Source organism: Gallus gallus, chromosome Z (genome assembly GCF_016699485.2).
Source record: "Gallus gallus isolate bGalGal1 chromosome Z, bGalGal1.mat.broiler.GRCg7b, whole genome shotgun sequence".
Taxonomy (NCBI): Eukaryota; Metazoa; Chordata; class Aves; order Galliformes; family Phasianidae; genus Gallus; species Gallus gallus.
In genome coordinates this window covers 38,741,282-38,763,167 of record NC_052572.1, presented here as the reverse complement: position 1 = coordinate 38,763,167, position 21,886 = coordinate 38,741,282, and the positions used below count along the sequence as shown (strand labels likewise).

The following is a 21,886-nucleotide window of genomic DNA, read 5'->3' as shown; positions in this document are numbered from 1 at the left end:
CCCTGTGGCAGCTCCAAACTCTGTGACAACTCCTGCAGTTCCTCCATCTCCTGCTACAGGTCCTGTATGCTTCAAGTACTGCAACAAGCACTGTGGTCATTCTAACACTTTCAATGAGCCTGCAGTCCCTCCAACTCCTGTTAAAAGCACTGTGATCACTCAAACCCCCTCAACAAGATCTGCAGTTGCTCCAGCTCCTGCAGTGAGCCCTGTGGCGGCTTGAGCCCCTTCAATGAGTCCTGCAATTGCTCTGGCTTTTTTAACAGACCCTCTGGTTACTCTAAAATTTCTGAGGGGCTCTGTAGGAGCCATGATCCTCACAACCAGTCCTGTGGTCACTCCAATCTCTGCAACAAGGCTCAAGTCAGGCGCCATACTGACTGTTATGGTTTAATCTGGCAGGCGCCTGAGCATCACACAATCATTCACTCATTCCCACCTTTCCAGTGGGATGTGGGAGAGAATCAAATAAAAACCAACAAACTAGGACTCATGCACTGAGATAAAATTATTTACTGAGATAGAGAAAGGAAAAGGAAAATAGTTATGACTATATGTATGTATATGAGTGTATGTAACATGTGATGCACAAATAATTGCTGACCACCTCCAACTGAAGCCCAGCTAGCTCCCGAGCAGCTGAGGAGAATGAGATAAACTCTCACCCTCTTCAAAACTCTTGCTACTTGATGTCATATGGTATGGAATATCCTTTTGGCCAGTTTTAGTCAGCTGTCCTAAACCCGTTCCCTCCCAGCTCCTTGGGCCCTTCTCTGTAAATAGTCTTGGCTCCATACAGCCCTGCTTAGCAACAACTATAAGCATCAGTGTGTTGCCAACATTGTTTTTCTCCTAGAACTAAAACATAACATCATACCAGGCATTCTGGAAAACAATTCTATGACAGCTGAAGCTAAGACACTATGTCACTAAAAATGCAGTCGATGCCTTGTCAGATCATGTCTGCTCAGAGCAGTTTTCTTCTCTGAAACTATTACAATAAAATGAGAAATTAGTAATGGTAAAGAATTTCAACATCTGCTTGCGGGTGTGGATCTCTCTACTCCTTTCAGCTCTCCTTCAAGTTTTTGCTCTTACATTGTTTTTTAATTTTTGTGTTTCCCTGACTTCCCACATGACCTTTTTTACTTTAACTGAATTTATTCTTTTTATAATCTGATATAAAAATGCTTCAGAACATTTGCAATAGTACCTCCAAATTTTTCTGCCAAGAATTTATGCAGAAAACCTCTGGACTGTACTGATATTTCACTGTGACCTTCCAGTTCTATATTCTTCTCTCTTTTTGTCTTCCTTAATGTAAACTATCTTCAATATCTATTTCAAAGCTTTTCTCAAACATATTGATCTTATGGGAAAGAGGCCACCTGAGAAAGTGTCTTGAGTTATTTCCTCTCCTTGCCATATTCCATTTTTTTCCCAGGGAACACAAATTCCCCTTTTCAACAGCAGATGTAAGTAACTGTATGCAAAGTAGCTCAAATCTTTCTTTGATGGCTTGCCATAGAACAGTGACACAGTACTGAAGAAGGATGCCATTAATAGTGATTGAGATATTTCAAGTATATGAACTTTTCATTCAAAGATGATACTTACTCAAAAAAACATTTACACTGGTCTCAGAGATTCAGACCCCAGAGCTCAGAGATGGAAAAAAACCTTGACCTGAATGAGAACACACAGCACATCTGAATTGTCTCCTGTCATGGTTTTATGATTTTTTGTTATAGGTATTCTACATGATAACGTCATGTGGTGTGCTGAGAGTTAAAGTGTTAATGCTCCAGTTCTAGGTACCTATCCCAGAAGAGAATTATATCTCCCAGAGGACTGTTCACTGTTCTGTTACCATTTCTGCCCAGGGGGAAAAATAAAAACTCTCTGTAGATCACTTGACTTTCCCCTCTTGATCTTCTGTCTTGTCTCTGCTTCTAGCCATATTGCTTCAGCATTAGAGTAGGGCCTTTGGTTTTCAGACACTCGCTCATTTTATTTGATTTATTAGATTCAATTCTAATTATATTGTATTATACTGTATTATCTTGCATTCTAGTATCTTATTTAGTAAATTAATTTGTTTCTTCACAGATCATTGCCACTGTTTTGTTTTTAGGCCCATCTCCCTACCCTTCCCCTTTTCCCTTTTCTGGGGCATGGGTCCATGGGTTCCTCCACTCCATTAGTCATGGAACTAGGCCAAACCAGCCCATAAACTATTGACAGACCCAGATCTCAGATCTGTTAGCCCAAAATGCTATCAGAGACCAATAACCAATCCCTCTAACCCAGGACACAAGTTGAGTTATCAACCTGAACAAATGACAGTTAGATCTTACTGTTATTTATTTATTGTTATTTATTGTTAGCTATAACTTGACATGTCATATAGTTTGTAAATTACCTAAGCTTCTACTTTCTGAGTAGAGGTTGCAATATTTTATATTGAGTGAACAACAGCATGGAGAAGTGTCTTGTTTCTGAACTAGTGAGATTAGTAAACCCTTTATCACTGAAAAGTATTTCCCAAAATCAAGAATCTCTAAGTGATGACAGATAATTAATACAGATCACGGAATTTATTCAAGCAAGTCCCATTCAAAAGAACTTCTATGCAAAAGGGTCCTTCTTATTTGTCTGTTTGACAAGGCTCACTGTGCCTTATGGGATGCTCTCCAGCAATCTATCTATAAGAGTTTTAAATGAATCAAGCAACAGTAGTCCTACACCATATTTCACAGGCCAGAAGACCTCATGCTTGTTAACGTTTTCTTGAATCACAGCCTAAAATGCTGTCTCCAAGGTAATTTTTCACTCTGGTATACCTTCCCTGCCTTGCAGCATTACTAAAAACTACACTCAAACTTCAGATAAACAGGTGAAAATCTGATGGCAGGGGAGGTACAGTCAGCTTCACAGCATTTATAACATTTGGGTTGTGAAAGCACTTTATAACTGTAATGCACTGAAGCTGAACTATGGATTGCAGGGATGACAGGACGACACTGTCTAGGCTTTTTGTTCAACACTGGGAAAAAAAAAAAAAAACCTTTAAAGTGAGGAGGGAAAAATGTCATAAGCTTTAACATCTGTAGTTGAAAATCAAAGCATTCAGCAAACAGGTAGGGATGCTTAGCCCACTAGAAAGCCTGAATTAAGCTGGACCCAGGCCTGAAGAACTGTATATCCAAATTTTATTTGGATTTCCTAACCATAAATATCATGTAGAAACTTATAAACACCAGAACAGTAGCAAAATGGAGCAAGGTCTGGAGATCAATGAGAGGAATCTGAAAGGAAACCAAACAATTCTCTCAATATATATTCCCCACAAGTATTGAACATTTGTTGATGTACTTATTAGAGCTCTGAAATAGTTAGCTAGTTCTCCATCTCACCGCAGCGTAGAGAATAGATAAACAAATAGTGGGCATATGCAATATATATCTAGATAGTGCATTAGACTTTAAAATCTCTGTCTTACTGAATGCATTAGCCTGTATTTTCTGTTTATGTCTCTGGGATGCCATGGAAACACACCATTGAATCCTAATGGGTCTCTCCTGGCAATAAATAAAAAAAAGTCTTCGTCTATTCATGTTTCAATTTTTTCTTTTTTTCTCATGTAATTTACAATTTCAGAAAGAAAACAGACTTACCCCCACCCATTCTCTGGCTACAAAGTATGCTGAAGATAAATGCAAAATGCACCTTCCAGCGGCCACTGTGCCTTTCTTACACAGCTGCTGCTGCCATCAGTAAATAGTAGTGAATGCTGCCTATTTGTGTTGAACCTCCTTATAAGGAAAAAGGTGGCATATATAATTAAGCTATGTGTTGATGTGCTTTTAGTAATTTGCAGCCTAGCTTAAGAAGCACTTAATAAACTTGTTGAAATTGAAAACTGATACATAAAAGAGCAGACATAAAATCTGCTCTTTTTCTCGCTGCAGCCAGCCCTTATATACAGAGAGTAACAATGTTCATTGCCTTTAAACTGCTCCTCCAAAGCAATGACACACTATCACTACTCATGCTCCAGAGCTTATTAGAGCAGGCCGAAGCAATCATCCCCGTCAGGCTAAAGCTCGGGGGCAAGGTGAAACTCTAAGCACTGAGCAATAGAAATACCGTGTATCACACAGCATTGGTTTGCAATCTGGCACCTGCTGTCCCTGTCTGAAATGGATGAAGTCATTGAGAGGGGACGTTGTCCAGTAACATGAGTAATAGAAAGACTGATAATTATCTATGTGAAGAAGTGGGCAGATTTAATTAGACTACTCAAATCTGAAGAGTCAACTGAATCCAAAGGCAGTAACCTCAGCTGTGGAGAGCAGACATATGGTCGCTCTCAAGCTTTCAGGTCAGATTGAAATTCACCGGGGACCTTAGTAACTAATTTAAAAATGCAGTGCCAGGTGCTTGACTCTGCATCTGTCAAGCACCTTCTGGGCAAGAACACAGCAGTGCCAGGTATGCAGGTTTTGTGCAATACATGCTATGGTCCCTGTTGTAACAGGTCTAAAGATTGTGCCGGCTCCCCTGAGCCTTTCTAGCAGAGGCAGGAGATCAGCCCTGAGAAGATGGAAGCAGGAGGAAGGGGCAGTGCACAGAATGCTTTGAGGGGGCATATGGCTCTCTGGGGTAAGAGTGAAACTAGGACATTTTGTAGCAGCCTTGAGTGTCCAAAATACATAAGGGCAGGTCATGCACTATAGCAGATTACCTGGGAAGTGCAATTAACATTACTAAGAATCCAGTTCATATGATGATAAATTACTGTGCAGGGGACCAGGTGGTGTAGAAGCAGTTTGGAAATAACAGGTGCAGCATACGAGTCTTAAAAACCTACTTTCTTATCCTGTACTCAAAATCAGTACATGCATCCAAAAGAAAACACATTGATTGCTTTCTACCCTTTCTTTTATTTTCTTCTGCTTCCAGAGAAAGCAGTTGTTCATTAATAGTCAGACTATTATTTTTTCCATCTGACCAGTAGGCTAGGATATATTATTCAACCTTAATACACTTAGTGGTTTTCTGTTTTTATCTGAAAAAAAAATAAAAAGTTGTCAGAACCTACACAAAGCATAAAGGAGCAGTCAGACTGTCACAATATATACCACAGAGAGAGATGTTAACAAAAGAAGTAGTAAAGACAAGGAAATTAAGTAGATAGGCAGGTTTAATTCAGACTATTGCTCTAGGATTTTCAAAGTCTGTAACCTGCACTTCTCTTTTGGACATGAAGTTACACCAGAAGACAATAGACTTTGAGGAATCTAACATAAATTCCTGTTGTCTCTTTTCTTCCTCATTTGTCATGCATTGCTGAGGCACAGTAGCCTCTGCTCTTCATAGCCAAGAAAGAGAAGTAGCAGATACTCACCAGGGAATAAAGTTCTTAATGCAAGGGAATTTGTGGAATTGTGCTTATGTTAGACACAGATAGGAAGGGCTTAGTAGGTAATGCAACATGAACTACATCTTAAAAAGCTACAGATTCCAGTCTTACACTAGAAGACAACCCAGTTAAGCAGGGCCTTCCACACTATAATGCTCCAGAGGAGAAAAAAAAAGAAAAAAAAAAAAGGAAGAAAGAAAAAAAAAATTGCACAAGCTAATTAAAACATGGCACTTGGCTACTCACACCTATTTTTTTTCACCCTTATTAGATCAAAATTTCACAGTACTGATATGTTTGAGTGGTGGGGTCAAGAGATGCTGTTTAAGGCATTTGTTTTCAACTAGTAGAGATTAGGCATAAATTTCTAACATCATAGGAATTGCTCAGAAATCACTCTGGCATGTATCAAAGTCTGCTTTGCTCAGAGCCTATGTCACACTAAGTTACATGAACCTCTATATGACACAGGTACCAGTATTATGCTCTTTTAAATGTATAGTTATTCACACATTATAAAAGTGGTGAATTTCAACAAACTGAAGCTAAAACAGAAGATTTCAGGCATTTTGGACTGGAGCTACCTGCAAATATACAAATCTCTTGACTTAATCTCACCTTCTTGGACACAAGGATCCAAATAGTAACTTCATCAGCTGAGGCCAACAGAAATTAAAATATTCATATCTAGGACTTTTTCAGAAGGGAGGTGAGGGAAAAGAGAAAGTGAAAGAAAGGGATACATGATGCTGTTGCACTGCATCAAGTTTTTAGTCCAAATTTACATGCACCACCAGTATGCTGTAGAAAATGCCATATTTTGCCCACATCATTTTTATGAATATGTCCAGGCCAGGCTTTTAAATACTTTCACACAGGGATGTTTCACAAATGGAATTCTGATTACTGACAAAATTCAATGTGTAGCATGACAAAACAGTATGATTTAATAGTTCTGATGACAAATGCTGCAGAATAAAAACATCAACAATTTACATTTACTGGTATATGGCAATTTCCATTAATAGGTTTCTGGGTACTTCCCAGCACTTAAACACAAATATTTAAATACTTAAATACTGAAAATCTGAACAGAAATCTGATTTTTATACATGGTCTCTAATGACATAGGAAAGTTCTGGGCTATTTAAAATGCAATCTTCAACCCAATTTTATGACTTTTGTGTTTCCTGAAGACAACAAAATTGCAGAATTACTCTCATCTTTCTGCTGGGCATTATGTGTTCTAACTCAGCATCTTCTGAAAAACAGACAAAACTTCTTCCCTGCTATCAGCATATGGAGTGAGTGTTATGTCAGACATGTTGTGTAACTTGTAATTTCTAGTCTAAATCCACTCTCTTCCAGTTTGAAACCATTTCCCCTTGTCCTGTCATTTCATGCCCCTATAAAAAGTCCATCCCCAGCTTCCCTGTAGGCCCCCTGCAGATACTGGTAGGCTACTATAAGGTCCCCCCAGAGCCCTCTATTCTTCAGGCCAAAGAGCTCCAGCTCTCTCAACCTTTCCTCACAGGGGAGGTGCTCCAGCCCTCTGATCACCTTCATGGCTCTTCTCTGGACCCATTCCAACAGCCTGATGTCCTTCTTGTGTTAGGGGCCCCAGAATTTGAAGCAGTACTCCACATGAGAGCATGAAGGCAGAGCAGAGAGGCAGAATCACCTCCTTCTACCTACTGATTACACTTCTCTTGATGCAACCCAGGATACAGTTGGCCTTCTGGGCTGCCAGCTCAAATTGACAGCTCATGCTGAGTCTTTCATCAGCTGAAAATCAGTCTCTTCAGGGCTGCTCTCAAACCATTCTCTGCCCAACCTGTATTTGGATTCCCACAACCCAGATATAGGAGCTTACACTTGGCCTTGTTAAACTGCATGAGGTTGACATGAGCCCATCTCACAAGTCTGTTTAAGTACCTCTTGATAGCACCCCTTTCATCTAGCGTGTCAACTGCACCAGCTTGTGCACTCAGCTTGGTGTTGTCTGCAAACTTGCTGAGGGTGCACTTGATCCCACTGTCTATGCCACCTACAAAGATGTTTAAAAACATCAGTGCCAGCACTGATCCCTGAGAAAAATCACTCGTCACCAGGCTCCTCTGGGACATCAAGATGTTGACCTCAACTCTCTGAGTGCGACCATCCAGCCAATTCCTTATCTAACGAGTGGTCCATCCATCAAATCCATTCTTCTCCAGTGAATATGTGTATACAAATGTATACTCCAAATTTACATGTAAATCCACATAAACAAATTACTTAAAGCTATGGCCCCATCCTTCTATCACACAAATCGTCTATTCTCAAGCTGTACATTTCTGAATATATCCATATTTATTCTTTTAAAAACTCTTCTGAGACTTAAACAATTGATGTCAAACTGACTGGTCTAATTTTCTGGTACTGCTTCAGATCCTTTTCAAAAGTAGTTGGGGTGTTAGTTATTGCACTTGCCTCTGGAGACTTATTTTCTAAGTTCTGTTTTTCTGCTATTTTTCTCTGTGTGCATCTTGTACATTACACAAGACCATTTAAAGGGTTCAAGACCCTTCAAGAAACCATCAACTTAGAGATCACACTGTCTACATGCTTTTCAATGCCTACTGTTACAAATAGCACCAAAGGCATCTAGAATCAAAAGAGACCAGAGAAAATGATGCTTCCATTTTCTTTACTTTATGTACTTGAAAGTACTTCTTTCTTCAGCTAGTTTATGATTTTCATTATTTTTAACTTGTTTCTCCTGTTGGGTTTTTGTCTGTGTGTGTTTTCTGTTTGACTGTTTGTTTTTATAGGTCACTCAGTCAGCTACAGAAAGCTCAGATTAAAATGACAATTAAAAACATTGGATGTCTCTGGAGAACAAATATAGTAGCAGAAGGGTTTAAAACTGATTTTTAAGTAGACTAGATTTGAAATTACTGTCAGTTCTTCAAGCAGAAAGGTAATAGGTAACAGCAATCTACTGCCAAAGAGGAATGGTGCTAAGACCTATACAAGACAGATTTTAAAGGTTACTTGTAGATCGTTGCAAAGCAGATGATAAAGGCACCACAACTTGCCTTCCTCTATGGTGTTACAGTTTGGATACATTGCACCCTACCTTGCAGTCCAAACACCAGTGTATTCAATTTTCTCTTCCTATTTTTCTGACAGTAATTTGCAATTTACCCCACTGTCAGAACACCAAGAGAACTGCAAAACTGAAGGAGAACACTCCCCATCCAGCTTGGCAGGATAGAGCAGACACTCACTCCATCCTGAGGGCTGGTACCTCAAAAATCAGAGTTCCCACAAACTCCCAAGCACAAGAAGGGTGGCTAACCTCTTCTATGCAGAGATGACTATCATGGATACCAGACATCCCACCACATCACAAAGAAATTCATGGTGTTTCTTCCCAGGAGATGTTGCCTGTGTGAAAGGACTAGAGCTAGACTCACTCTCCTTAGTCAGGAGGACTGGTACAGTAATTTATTCAGTTCATTCAATTCCACACCATTGATTTTCACAAGTAGACTATCTTCTCCTTCTTATAAAGACTTCAGCACTCACCACAGAAAAGGCCAGCAAGACTGAGGCATATTTTCACTCTCAGATATCATTAGGAGCATTGTATGCAAGGTCTGGACAAAATTTAATAGTGAAAGTGCAAGGTGATTAGTAGCAGTAATTTCTGCTGGTAACATTGCAATACAGAAAGAGTAGAAATATATATATTATGAATTCAGCATGACTTCATTGCATACTACTATCATCTGACCATGAAAGAAAGCAAATACAGTCCTACTTGTACTAGTCTGTATATTTCCAGTAGAGGCTGAAAGTATTATAATTCAAAACACAGGAGTGGTCTCATTATATTTGAGCTGCTGTTGGTTTTGTTTGAAAAACTAAAAATTTAAAACTATGATTTAATATTGTTCTAACATTTTAAAAAAAAAAAAAGCTCTACATATAGCAGCTTATTTAACAGAATTAGGACTCCTTCACATCTTTTTTTTTTTTTTTTTTTTTTTTGCTACTTTTTTTTTTTTTTTAATCTTGATTTATTTTAAAAGACTTGACATATCCCAATAAGGAATCAACTGAAGTTTGTACACACATTTGGTACATCAGATTTTGTACCAAGTTACAATTACATTCTTTCCTGCACAGGGGAAGAAAATGTGGAATCTTCACAACGTACTGAGTTCCTTTCTCAGTTTGTCTTTACTTTTTATGAAGTTTTAGAACACTGCAATAAAACAACCATTCTTATGGTTCTTTGATTTGAGTCTTGGAATAAGAATATTGTGGATCTCCATACATCTCACAGAAATCAGACTTTCATGCAAACTAAAAAATGTCCAAGTTTGGAACTAAAAAATATTTGAATGGGATTTACACAAATATACAAACAACAACAACAAGTATTAAGATGAGATGCATGGGAAAAAAAGACATAAAGGCAATTTCTATAAGAATGTTAAGAGCAGATAAATAATGACTACTAGAAGAGAAATTGAATTTCAGTCTTCATCGTAACTGTCACAGCAACAACTTGAGCTCTTAACTCACTCACATACTTCTGAAAAATAGTAATAACAGAAATACAATATTGTCCTTTTCCTGACCTCTTGCTACTAAACTAAATTGCTCAAATCTTGAATATTCATATTTAATAAATGGAATAGAAAAACAGTGTTTGTGGCAGTGTCTAATAATAGCTGCATTTTGAGGAAATCATGTAGTTTGGGAGGGAAAAGAGGCTAAATTTAACAAATTATTCACTGGAGATTACTCACTTTTCTCTGATGACAGCAGGGAAATGTGACAGTATGAACAAAGTTTATAAGCTCATTGGTGTCAGCTGAGCATAGTTTTATGTCAAAAAGAATGAATGATAAAAGCCACAAAGCAGAATATTAAAATAAATTCCTTCAGGGGAAAAAGAAAGCAAAGACTACAACAAAAGAAAAAGACAGAATAGATAGAGCTTTTCCTGAAAGTAGAGTAAAGAATCCATCACTTTACTTTGTATTTCTTATGAAGAGAAAAACAGGCACATGAATGCTGGTAGTATACATCAGTAACAATGTAATATTGTGTTCTTATAACTCTCAGTCCTTTAATGAAGGAGATGACAAAAGTACGTGATACTATATCCACCTCTGATGTCATTTTTGGCCCAGTTTGTTTTTTTATAAAACAGCACCAAAGTAACAGAGCCCTAGTCACCAGTTAGTTCAAGAGTAAACCCAGTATTTCATCACTTCAGAAAAGTGAAGTAGATTTTTGATTCCTTTTAAATCAAAAGTGAGCTTTGCCTTCATTGAAGTAACGAGCTGAATCCTGATGCCACAATCAAAGGGCAGAAGGTTGAGCTTAAATTCTCCTGATGTATCTTTGATAGATGAGTTTTTGTATTCCTACCAAAAAAGTAGTGATCATTCAGATTGGATTGTCAAATGTTTAAAATTCTTCTCATTCACTTCAAGGTGATCTGAAATTACTATTAATGGCCAATTAATTTTTTTTACTATTATTCACTTATTCAGTGCAAAACTTGTTTTTCTGGCCACGATGGAAATTTTTCAGGCAACTAGATTACATCTGGTTGCCCATGGAAAGCCTTTTTAGATGTTGCTGGTGGTAGCAGCTAAGGAAATAAAGCTGATTCTACATGAGTTCATTGACTTTACTGTATTTGCCTTTATGACCTCTCAAAACTCCACTCCCTTTCTGAGAAAAGAAAGAGAAGCAGAAGTGAGGCAATGAAAGAAAACAAAATCTGGGGTATGTAGTAGATTGAGTGGATTTAACATTTGCATGGAGCACTGTCATTGTCATCCAGTTGTAATCCGACCTGACAAGATGAGAAAAGGAGATTTATACACTTGCTCAGAAGAAAAAGCAGAGATGTCACTTACATAATAGAAAACAGAAATCACTGTATGATCTGGTCAGATACTCACTTCTTTGGTGAAGACGCCAAGCTCCAAAGGTGCAACAGAAGGCTTCAAAGGTGCTGGTTAGTTTACTGTAATCTCACATTGAGAACTAGAGGAAGAAAAGATAAAAATAATACCTTCTCTAAAATTATATCAGCAAGATATTTCAATACACAAAATAAAAGCTGTTATAAAAAGAGGGGAAAAAATCACAGGTTATGGAATTGTTAGAATTACCAATATGAGTATGATCATAATTTTTCTTACTCCTCCCCATTGTTGAAAGTTTCTCTGAGGCTGGAATTTCAAATACTAGTGTTTGTTGTTGTTGTTGTTGTTGTTGTTTTTCCATTTGTAATTGAATTTTCACTGAAAGAGCAAAAAAAAGTTTTAAATTTTAAAAAGTTAAAAAAAAATCTAATATTTACCTGAGTGGTTCACATGTATATATATATCAGAAAAACTATCTCTTCTTGTAAACGTGACTATGCTTCACATTGCTTTTTCTGTGACATCTGTTAAGGATGTTTTGCCCACTGCTTTATGACACACAAACATTTGCTGTATTCTAATATCTGAAACTTCCTATGGTTAGAAATTTTAAAACTAGACAACTCTTTATCACTCAAAATCACCACATGCCATCTCAGATACCTTTTACTAGCTACCATTAAGGTTTTTGTTTGTTTGTTTGTTTGTTTTATGACAGGTGCCTGTTTAGAGGCAATGTCTTCAGACCTTAGATCTTGCTGAGTTTGCACAGATTAAATAACTTGCCCCAGCATGACAAACTTTTACTTCTTCCACTACGTGGTGTCTTATCACTCAAATTTTTGGAAGAGGCAAGCAAGTAAAAGGAAAAAAAATAGGAATAAACAAACAATTTGTACTTTTTTTTATTATTGGCCCAAAACAGCATGAAAGAGAAGTAGATAAGCTTCAAAATAAGACGCAAACTGCATACCTCTATCTTACTCTTTGCTCTGTAAGCAACATGAAGGAAGGAAACTGCTAAGCACAGAAGAATCCAAATACCTGGTTTATTAAGCACATAACTAAGTAAAGCCAGTATACACTGTAAGTATTATTATATATGTATAAGTAAAATATGCAAATATACGTGTATGCAAGGCCAGTGACAAGCCCACACAATGCTCAGTGGTACTCCCAGTTCAACCATTCCAAGCTGCATGAGATTAAAGAATCTGCAGTGTTACTGTGTGTGACAAGATTATTTGGCAGGGGCAGAGAGGGTGCTCGGTATTTTGTAATTGGTATTGTCCAGGTAGAAACTACAATAGACTCTCTTGCCACAGCTTCATAAGTTGAGTCATCTTTGTATGGCATTTTCTGTGATACTGGGTGCACCACTAACAGCAACAGACATTCTAGCACTCATATTGGATTACTGTAGAAATCAGACATATGATACTACAGAAGTACATATAACATTCATGCCTAGCAAGTTGGAAAACATTAGCTGTTGCTTAAATTGGTACCTTAGATCTGCTTCTGCTATTAGTTGAACTGACTCAGTTCAGTGTCCCTATCTTCAAAATGAAGTAAGAGTTTACATAATTACTTTACAAGGAATTTACCTTTACAGAAGATTACTAAATTTGAGCTAAGTCATGGTAGTCCTTACTTGCCTATCTTTTCCCATACAGGCCATTTTTCCAACTTGGATCTTAATGTGGAAGAAATGAGAAGATGGGAAGGAAAGGATGAGTTTAGACATGGCTCTTTTACCTCTCTTTTCTGGCTAACAAGAGAGTGAGTAAATTGTTCTGTGAAAAGGACATAAATAAATTACTCCATGATCTAGAGTATTATGGCCTGTTCCTCCTCAATAGAGAAGAAAGGCCTCTGAAAGTCCCCATTAATTTTCTGTTCTGATTCAGAGATGATGATGAAGACCTCTCCTCAACATGCACAGGCTGAACATTGTGTTTCTGGGCTTTTGCTACTCTGCTTGGTATGTATTTGTGCCTCAATTCTGGCTGGTAATGTGCAGATGATCTTGAAGAAAAATATTTTTAGAGTTCTGCTGCCTGTTCTCCATCATTTGAGCTTACCCAGGAGTAAAAGTTAAGACAAATTACACTCCAACTGTGAAACAAAGCTATTAGTAGACCAGACTAAGATAACATACACCAAGGATTGTTCAGCCAGGAGGATGTGAAGCCTGTCAGTTTAGTGCTCTGCTTATGTTGTTCATAGCCAATGCTGCAATGAGTCAAAGGGTGCTTGTTGGTTTAGAGCAGTAGTAAGATGTATCATGAAATTTCTTCCCTGTGGATCTTCTGTCTCTCAGACATTTTGTCTCATCTTGGCCACTCTTTTCTCTCCAGAAAAGGGAATTTCTCCTAACTCATTTTCAAGTTATTGCAAATACTGGCAATACAATAATAGAATCATAGACTGATTTGAGATGAATGAACTTTTCATCGTGGAATATCTACTGTTAGAGATGGCTGAACAATTTTGAATAAATCACAAATGAATGTGATGACTCACCAAAACATACAGTGCAGAAAATCTTTGTTAATTTTTTAAGCTTAATTGAAATTAGATATTTTTTTTATTTTTTTGTTTGCTTTTAAATTAAATCCAGTGTTAAATTTTGACAAAAAAATATTTAGCCTGAAAAAATCAGTCAGTTTTAAAGCCCATTTTCTAAACCAGAACAGAGGCCTAGATAATTTAATTTGTAACAGAAGTATTTTAAATTCTGTTTGCTTCTCTGAATCTTTCAATCCATCAAGATTTTCTGATTGTGGATTACGATAGTACTTCCATGTAAATTATGTACCATATGTGTGGGAGCATTGCATCTTTTGGTAAAATAGATTTTTTGTTCTTTCCAGTCCTCCAGACATCTCTTACAGTAGGTTAAAATTCCTGGGAGAACAGGCTTTTAGTTGTTATGCATCTACTATGAGCTTTGAAACATATTCCCACAAGCCACTGGGGACACGAGATCCCTGACGGATTTAAGACTTGCAAGGCTTGTCTCTTGACTTCAGTGTTTTATTTTTATCTGCTGTGTACATAACAACTTTGCAAGCTCAAGAAGTACGTATCAACATATCTATCTTATGGATACACCTATCTGTACTAATAGATATGATCATACAACCATTGAAGTTTTAAGTGTATAAACTGTATTCTAAACAGCATTTGTTTGAAGCTGAGTCATTCTATTTCATACACTCTGATTTTGGAGGGCAGGCAATGCTGCTGGTACTATTTTTAGCTACTGTTAGAGGTGGTTGAAAAATCATGGAATCATAGAATGAGTTAGGTTGGAAGGGATCTTAAAGATCTTCCAGTTCCGACCTGCCTGCCATGGGCACAGTTGCCACCCACCAGATCAGGCTATCCAGGGTCCCATCTGACCTAGCCTTGAATGCCTTCAGGGATGTGGCATGTCCACAGCTTCCACAGCTTTTTTGAGCAATTTGTTCCAGGGCCTCACCATCCTCTGAGCAAAGAATTTCCAAATAATATCTAATTTAAAGCTCCCCTCTTTTGGTTTAAATACATTCTTCCTTGCTCTATCACTATAAGATCATGTGAAAAGTCAGTCTCCCATTTTTTGTATAAGCTCTCTGTAAGTAGTAAAAGCCTGAAGTGAAGTTTCCTCCAGCCTTCTCTTCTCCAAGTTGAGAAAGCCCAGCTCCTTCAGGCTTTCCTTCATAACAGTGGTTCTCTATCCCTCTGATCATCTCTGGGGCCCTCCTCTGGACCTATTCCAACAGCTCCTTGTGTTTCTTGTGCTGAAGGCCCTAAACATGGATGCAGTACTCCAGGTGGGCCCAGCAAGGTCCCAGCAGAGGGGGACAATCCTCTCTCTTCTTTTGAACCAGCCCAGGAGGTGGTTGCCTTCCAGGATGCAAGCACACACTGCTGATTCACATCCAAGTTTTCATCCATCAGGATTCCCAAGTCCTTCTCAGCAGAACTATTCTTAATTAGTTCTTCTCCCACTCTGTACCCATGTCTGGAATTGCCCTGAACCAAATGCAGCATATTGCACTTGGCCTTGTTGAAAATTTCACGCAGACTCACTTGTCCAAGTCCATTTGGATGACACCCCTTCCTTCTATTTTTAATACTGCACCACTCAATTTTGTGTCATCAACAAATCTGCTGAGGTTGCACTCGATCCTACCATCTAGGTCATTTATAAGGATGTTAAAAATCACTGGTCCATGGATGGACCCCTAAGGGACACCACTCATAACTAGCCTCTACCTGGACATAGAGCTGTTGGCCACAGCCTCTGGCTGCACAGCCAACAAACTATTTTTCTACAGAATAGTCCAGCCTTCAAATCCATACATCTCCAATTTAGAGATAAAGATGTGGTGTGGGACTGTGTCAAAGGTCTTGCATAAGTCCAAATAGACAACATCAATTGCCCTTCCTTTGTCCACTGATGCCATCACTCCATGATAGACAATTCTATTTCATGACAGCGTTCAAGGTTTCCAATCTTTTTCTTTCTTTCTTTGGTGTCGTAAATAAAGTTATTGAAGGTTGCCATTAATCTGAGTATTGTTAAAAAGCCATTTTTAGACTGAAAAAGTTGTATGGTTACTCTCTCTTTACCTCTAGAAAGTCCACCTTGAACTTAAAAATTCATACGTAGCTTTAGTTAAAATATATGAGGCTTCACCCAAATTAGCTATGAATTACAACTGCAGCAAAACACGTGTTCTTAGACTTAGGATGTTTGACTTCCTAACTGGAGAAGGTTTCCTTAGCTGAAAAGCCTTAGCAGAACAAGCCCAGCCTCTGAACGTGGAGGTTGAATTTCACATAGTTCTCAGTATTTAACATATGAAGATCTCGTTTTTTCCCCTATTAGTTTTCTCCCTATAATTGAGGTATATTAGACAGCAGTTGTTGTCCCACGTGTCACTATCTATAATTGTAAGACCATTATTTTCTTTGCTCATTTTCTTATTTGAGCAAATAAATATGTTCTTATATACTCCATAAAGAAAATACTTTTGTTACTAGCTCACAATTGCATATTTTTCTTTAAAATGACCTAATTGTCTTCTAAAACTGGATTTTATAAAGCTTACAATGATCTGAAATGTGTTTCTAAGGACCAAATTTCTCTGTGGCTTCATGGCACTGCAGCTGCTGTTGTTAAAAAGAGAATTCTGGACAATGCACAATCTGAATCTCTCTTTGCCTCAGTTTTAGGTGAACAGAGATGGGACTTCTTGTGTTAAAAACCACAGAATCCTAAAATCAAAATATCCTGAGTTGAAAAGCACTCACAAGGGTCATCAAGCCCAACTTCTTGTTACACACAGGACCATACATAATTTAAACCATTTGTCCAAACTATTCTTGAAGTCCAGCAACTTGGGTCCTTGGCCACTGCTCTGGGGAGCCTGTCGCAGGGCTTGACCATACTCTGGTGAAGAGCACTCAACTTGACCCTTCCTTGACACAACTCTATGTCATTCTCTCTGGACCTGTTCCTGTCATCAGAGAGTAAAGTTCAGTGTTGCCCCTCTGCTCTCCCCATGAGGAGCTGCAGCTGTCATGAGGCCTCCCCTCAGCATCCTCTTCTCTGAGCTGAACCAACTGAGTGACTTGAGATGCTCCTCATATGTTGTGCCCTCCAGACTCATCACTGTCTTCATATGGACATACTGTAACAGTGTTATTGTGGCACCCAAACCTGTACCCAGTGCTCAAGGTGAGGCCACTTAGTGCAAAGCAGAGCATGACAACACCTTCCCTTGCCCAGTATCAGCACTGGAGCTGATATAACTCAGGGAATGCCCAGAGGGCCAAGAAGGGCAGTGGTATCTTTGCTTGTATCAGAAACAGTGCTGATAGCAGGGCCAGGGAGGTGATCATCCCACTGTACTCAGCTCTGGTGAGGCTGGATCTCGAGTACTGTGTTCAGTTTGGGCCCCTCATTACAAGAAAGTCATTGAGGCCCTTGAGTGTGTCCATGGAAGGAAAACAAAGCTGGTGAGTGTTCTGGAGTGTAAGTCCTATAATGGGCAGCTGAGTGGAACTGAGACTATTTAGTCTGGAGGAGGCTCAAGGGTGATCTTATCATTCTTTACAACTACCTGTAAGGAGGTTGTGGCAAGGCGAAGGTCAGCACGTTTTTGTGCATAACTAGCAATAGGACTAGAGGGAATGACCTCAAGTTGCACCAGAGGAGGTTCAAGCTGGATATTAGGAAAATTTCTTTTCTGTAAGAATAGTCAGGTGCTGGAATGTGTTGGAACACCCTCCTGGAGTTGTTCAAGAAATGTTTAGATGTGCTACTAAGGGATATGATTTAGTGCGGAAATATTGGTGGTAGGTGGATGGTTGGACTGGATGACCTTGGAGTTCTTTTCCAGCCTTCGTGATTCTATGATTCTGTGATTCTGTATTTCTATGATTCTTGTTAAAAATCATGCCATGATGATGGTAGTCTTCTAATTAGTCAAAATAGTCTGCAAGGCCTCACTGCATTCAAGGGACTCAACAGCTCCTTCCAGCTTGTGGCATCCACAAACTTAGTATACCTTCAAGTCCTACATTCAAGTCATTGATGAAACCATTAAGAACTAGCTCTAAAACTGACTGATCATCAGCCTGATGTAACCCTATTTACTATAGCTCATTAAGTCCAAACCTAAATGAAACCATATTAACTTTAGGCCATCATCAATCTTGTGTTAGTAGATGAACAAAACACTACAAATTTTCCCAAGATCATCTCTGTTCTTTCAATCCAATTTCTGTACAGTTTATGTCTACTGGGGATAAATTGTGGATTAAGTCACATTGTATCCTTCAGGTTTGGAATATTCAGCTCCTGTGGGCTGAATGGTTTTATCCAGAGTAGCAGTAGTGTCCTTTTATATGGGTAATGTATAAATTTTCCTGACAGGATTGTATATTGTAATCTCCATGACAAAAGGATTTTTTCCCCTTTAACTTAAAATACAGAACTCAACCATTGTATTTACTGACAGTCTGAAGTTTGTAATCTCTTCCTTAAGGTAATATAACTGTATACTTCCAATTGAGCATATCTTCTTTTAAGTTATGGCAAAGCGCAATTACAGTTTAAAGGGAATATTTATGTACATTAGTTAACAACATCATTGCAACTTAGTGCTCACACATCAACACTTAATTAGTGTAAGCATAAGTGACATAATTGCTACAAGGCATGCATTACCCATAATGTGAGGTAATTTCATGCACTATGCACATTTTAAATATCTACTCTGTATTTTGCCAAGCTCGATTTTTAAATCAATAGGGGATGTTTGCATATAAAGACACCTCTACTTATTTTCCATTTCCCTTGAATGCAGATTGTTGTCCAGCAACAGAGTAAAAGCCATTTTTTCTCCTAAGAAACTCCAAATATCTTTCAGACTTCAAACCTGCAAGCTCAAAAGTGTTAGAGTTTAAAACTGCACAATTGTCTACATAAAAATTATGACAAGCTTTCTATTTAATATAAATATCTTTTTTATGCCTTTCCAAAGAACATCCAGCCATAATATGATGACATGGACTGTAAGCCTAACAGTGCTTTTGTCCAAGTCTTCCTCTTTGCATGAAATGCCCTTGTTAGATGATCGGCAAAGATATCTTCTTCAAAATTCAGTGTGTCTTGAAACCCAGCTGTTACAATAACTGCAAGAAGTCAGTGAACTAATGAGTAGACATGACATGTAAGATTAAATTGCAGATGTATAGAAGTAGGCTCATGTGTACAAATATAAATGCCTCCATTTGTTCCCTGTTTTACATTTTTTTCTATTTTATGGCAGGATTGTGTCTCAGATTTTATTTTTCGTTTGATAGAGAATGACTACCATATTCTGTCAAACATTGAATGTATTTTCCATAGTCTATATTCTAAGAAAAAAAAAAAAAAAAAAAAAAACAGCTTTATATCCTAAAGACAGGTAGCAGAAAATGCATGTGTCTTCCTTTACGATAATTCTCAGAAGTTGCATATGAATAAGTGGAGACAAGAAGGAATCAAGCAATTTTAAAGAGTTTTAATATTCCCTTGTCATGTTATGTAAAGAGCTAGAAATCTTCAATAAGATTGCTGCTTCTTGCCTAAAACCTAATATCACATGCAGCAATTAGTGCTTAATAGTCCTGTTGAAGGGATAATCTAAACTTAAGATCATCCTTTCCTCTCACTACCTATAACTTATTAAAAATAAGATCTGAGATTAAAATAACTGGAAGAGATTAGGATCAGACTTTTTTTTTTCTATATTTTGTGGGGAGAAGGGTATAGTTATCATAGTTGATAGAGTTTTATGTGCAACCATTTCACAGTTACTTTTCCTTAGTCAAAGCATTTTTTAAATTGGGAGAAATTTTACCACGGGAATATTTTCCTGCTAGAAAATGTATTTTCTTACAACATAAATCATCTGCAAAAATACATCAATTTTGAAAATTTCTTTAAAAAATAAGAAAAAAAATAATGATTAGTCCAAATTGTGGCACATTTTTTTGTTTGTTTGTTTGAGCTGACAGCCAATTTTTTGCTGCAAAAAGTCTTTCATTTTGATTTTTGTTACTATAAGATAAATAATTCTGCAAAGACTAAAATTGGATATTTTTATAAAAAACATATTCTTTTGGGGATATAATTAAAAATATTAATGCCATTGTAATTTGAAATTAAAAACAAAATTTTATCACCAAAAAAAAAAAAAAAAATCCAGCACCTGTTAAGGGTTATCTGTAAGCCTACTGAAATAATTTGTAAAATACTAACAGAACTGAGACCTCCAAATACCTTTTTTGTTGTTTAAGATTTTTTTTAATTGTTATTGATGTGAACTTTAATCAAACTTTAATCAAACAGTAACCCAAATTTAATAAGACTTGGAAAGAATAAGGATCAGCTATCAGCGAACACTAAAGTGACAGTTATAATAACGGACTTCTCTTCAGACCTTGTTTTAAATCTCTAACAAGAAGTTAGATCCGGAGGAAGCCTGAGAAATTCCACAAGACCTCTCACTATGAAATCTCTCCATACATTTACTGAACTCAGACAAGGCATGCTGAAGTATTTCTTCCTTAGTCCTATTCTACAGCTATTCAAGTATTTCTCCCTTAGCCCTGTTCCAGAGCTATTCTAAAATCTTATTTTTCTCTTGGTTGGAAGCATTCAAATTTGCTGAACTTTATTTGCTGCATTTGTGTCTGTTCTCCAGTGGTTATCCTCATAAAACACCTTTATTTATTTATTTATTTATTTATTTATTTTCCCAGGTATGTAACTCAATAACAAAGAATACAGTTCTTTCTCTTTTGGGCTTCATGTTGCCAGTCCTACCCACCAAATTTCTCTAGGGTGTTTGGATATGAATTATCTCCTATTTCCTAAAATTCCCAGCTACTCATTCCCCTATTCTCCCTCAAATCTAAATATTCTTTTCTGGGTAACTAGAATTGGACACTGTTTCAAACAAAGTGCCACCAGTACCACCTGCAACAGCATTAAATCTTATGTTACTTTTACTGGAAATGGCTTCCTTGTTATATCCCAAATCAGATTAACTTGGTTTTATTGACATATCACATTAATGACTCATATTCATACTAAGATCAATGAGCATATCCAAAGTCTTATCCTTCTATGCTGGGTTCAGCGATGAGCCCATCAGCCTATAGCTTATTTTAATTTCAAAAGTATCTTATGGTTTATTTTAATCTGAGAAATACATTTACACAAATAAGAGCTGTAAGGTATGTAAAGATGGGACATTAGCTTAGAATATGAATTGGTATTTGCCAGAAAGGTTATACATATTTTCTTATATTAATATAAATAAATGTATCCACACATTATTATATATATTCTACCATGTAAGACTAGTCCTACAGTTTATCAATACTGTTATTATTATTTATGTAATTAAATGCATCCTTCATAGAGCTTCTCCCTCTAACCTACATTGTATTCCTGCAAACTCAGATCTCCTGCTTGACAAGATAATATATTGCTGTCACCCCTCTGAATATTAGTATAATTCTGATTTTAGTCTGCTAAAATGACAAGTGTAGCTACTTTATAGCTGCTTTGGACCATAAAACATTTTGAAAGTTATTTTGCCATTGAATCAGCACTGGAGCAGATATGCATGAAGATATGGCATTTAATATGTGAGGTGGTTTTGCCCCTTTTCTGTTGTGGGAAATTTGGTTATAAATTTTTCATGACATAGTTCTTTTGTCTGTCAGCACCTTTTACTTTGGGAAAAAAAGTCCGCTTGACAGCCACTTTGAGCCTGCTCCTCCAGAGCTTTTACTCATCACATAAAAAGTTTAGGAATAAGATACAATAAAATACAATAAAATTGATTAAATTACATTAAATTTAGAAAAAAAATATGGTTAAAAATAGATATTTAAGAAAGTGTTTCTTTATTTAATTGTTCCTTTTTTAAAGTGCAAGATACAGATAGCTACTGTCAAATAA

The 21,886-nt window shown here is 37.3% G+C and overlaps 1 long non-coding RNA gene across 1 annotated transcript in view; it reads right to left on the bottom strand.

The window, feature by feature from the left end:
* The window catches only part of LOC112530624, a 151,038-nt gene that overhangs the window by 22,706 nt on the left and 106,446 nt on the right, over window positions 1–21,886 (bottom strand). Inside the window, exon 4 of the long non-coding RNA XR_003072392.3 lies at window positions 11,401–11,485. This is a non-coding gene — a long non-coding RNA (uncharacterized LOC112530624). The remainder of the gene's footprint in view (window positions 1–11,400; window positions 11,486–21,886) is intronic.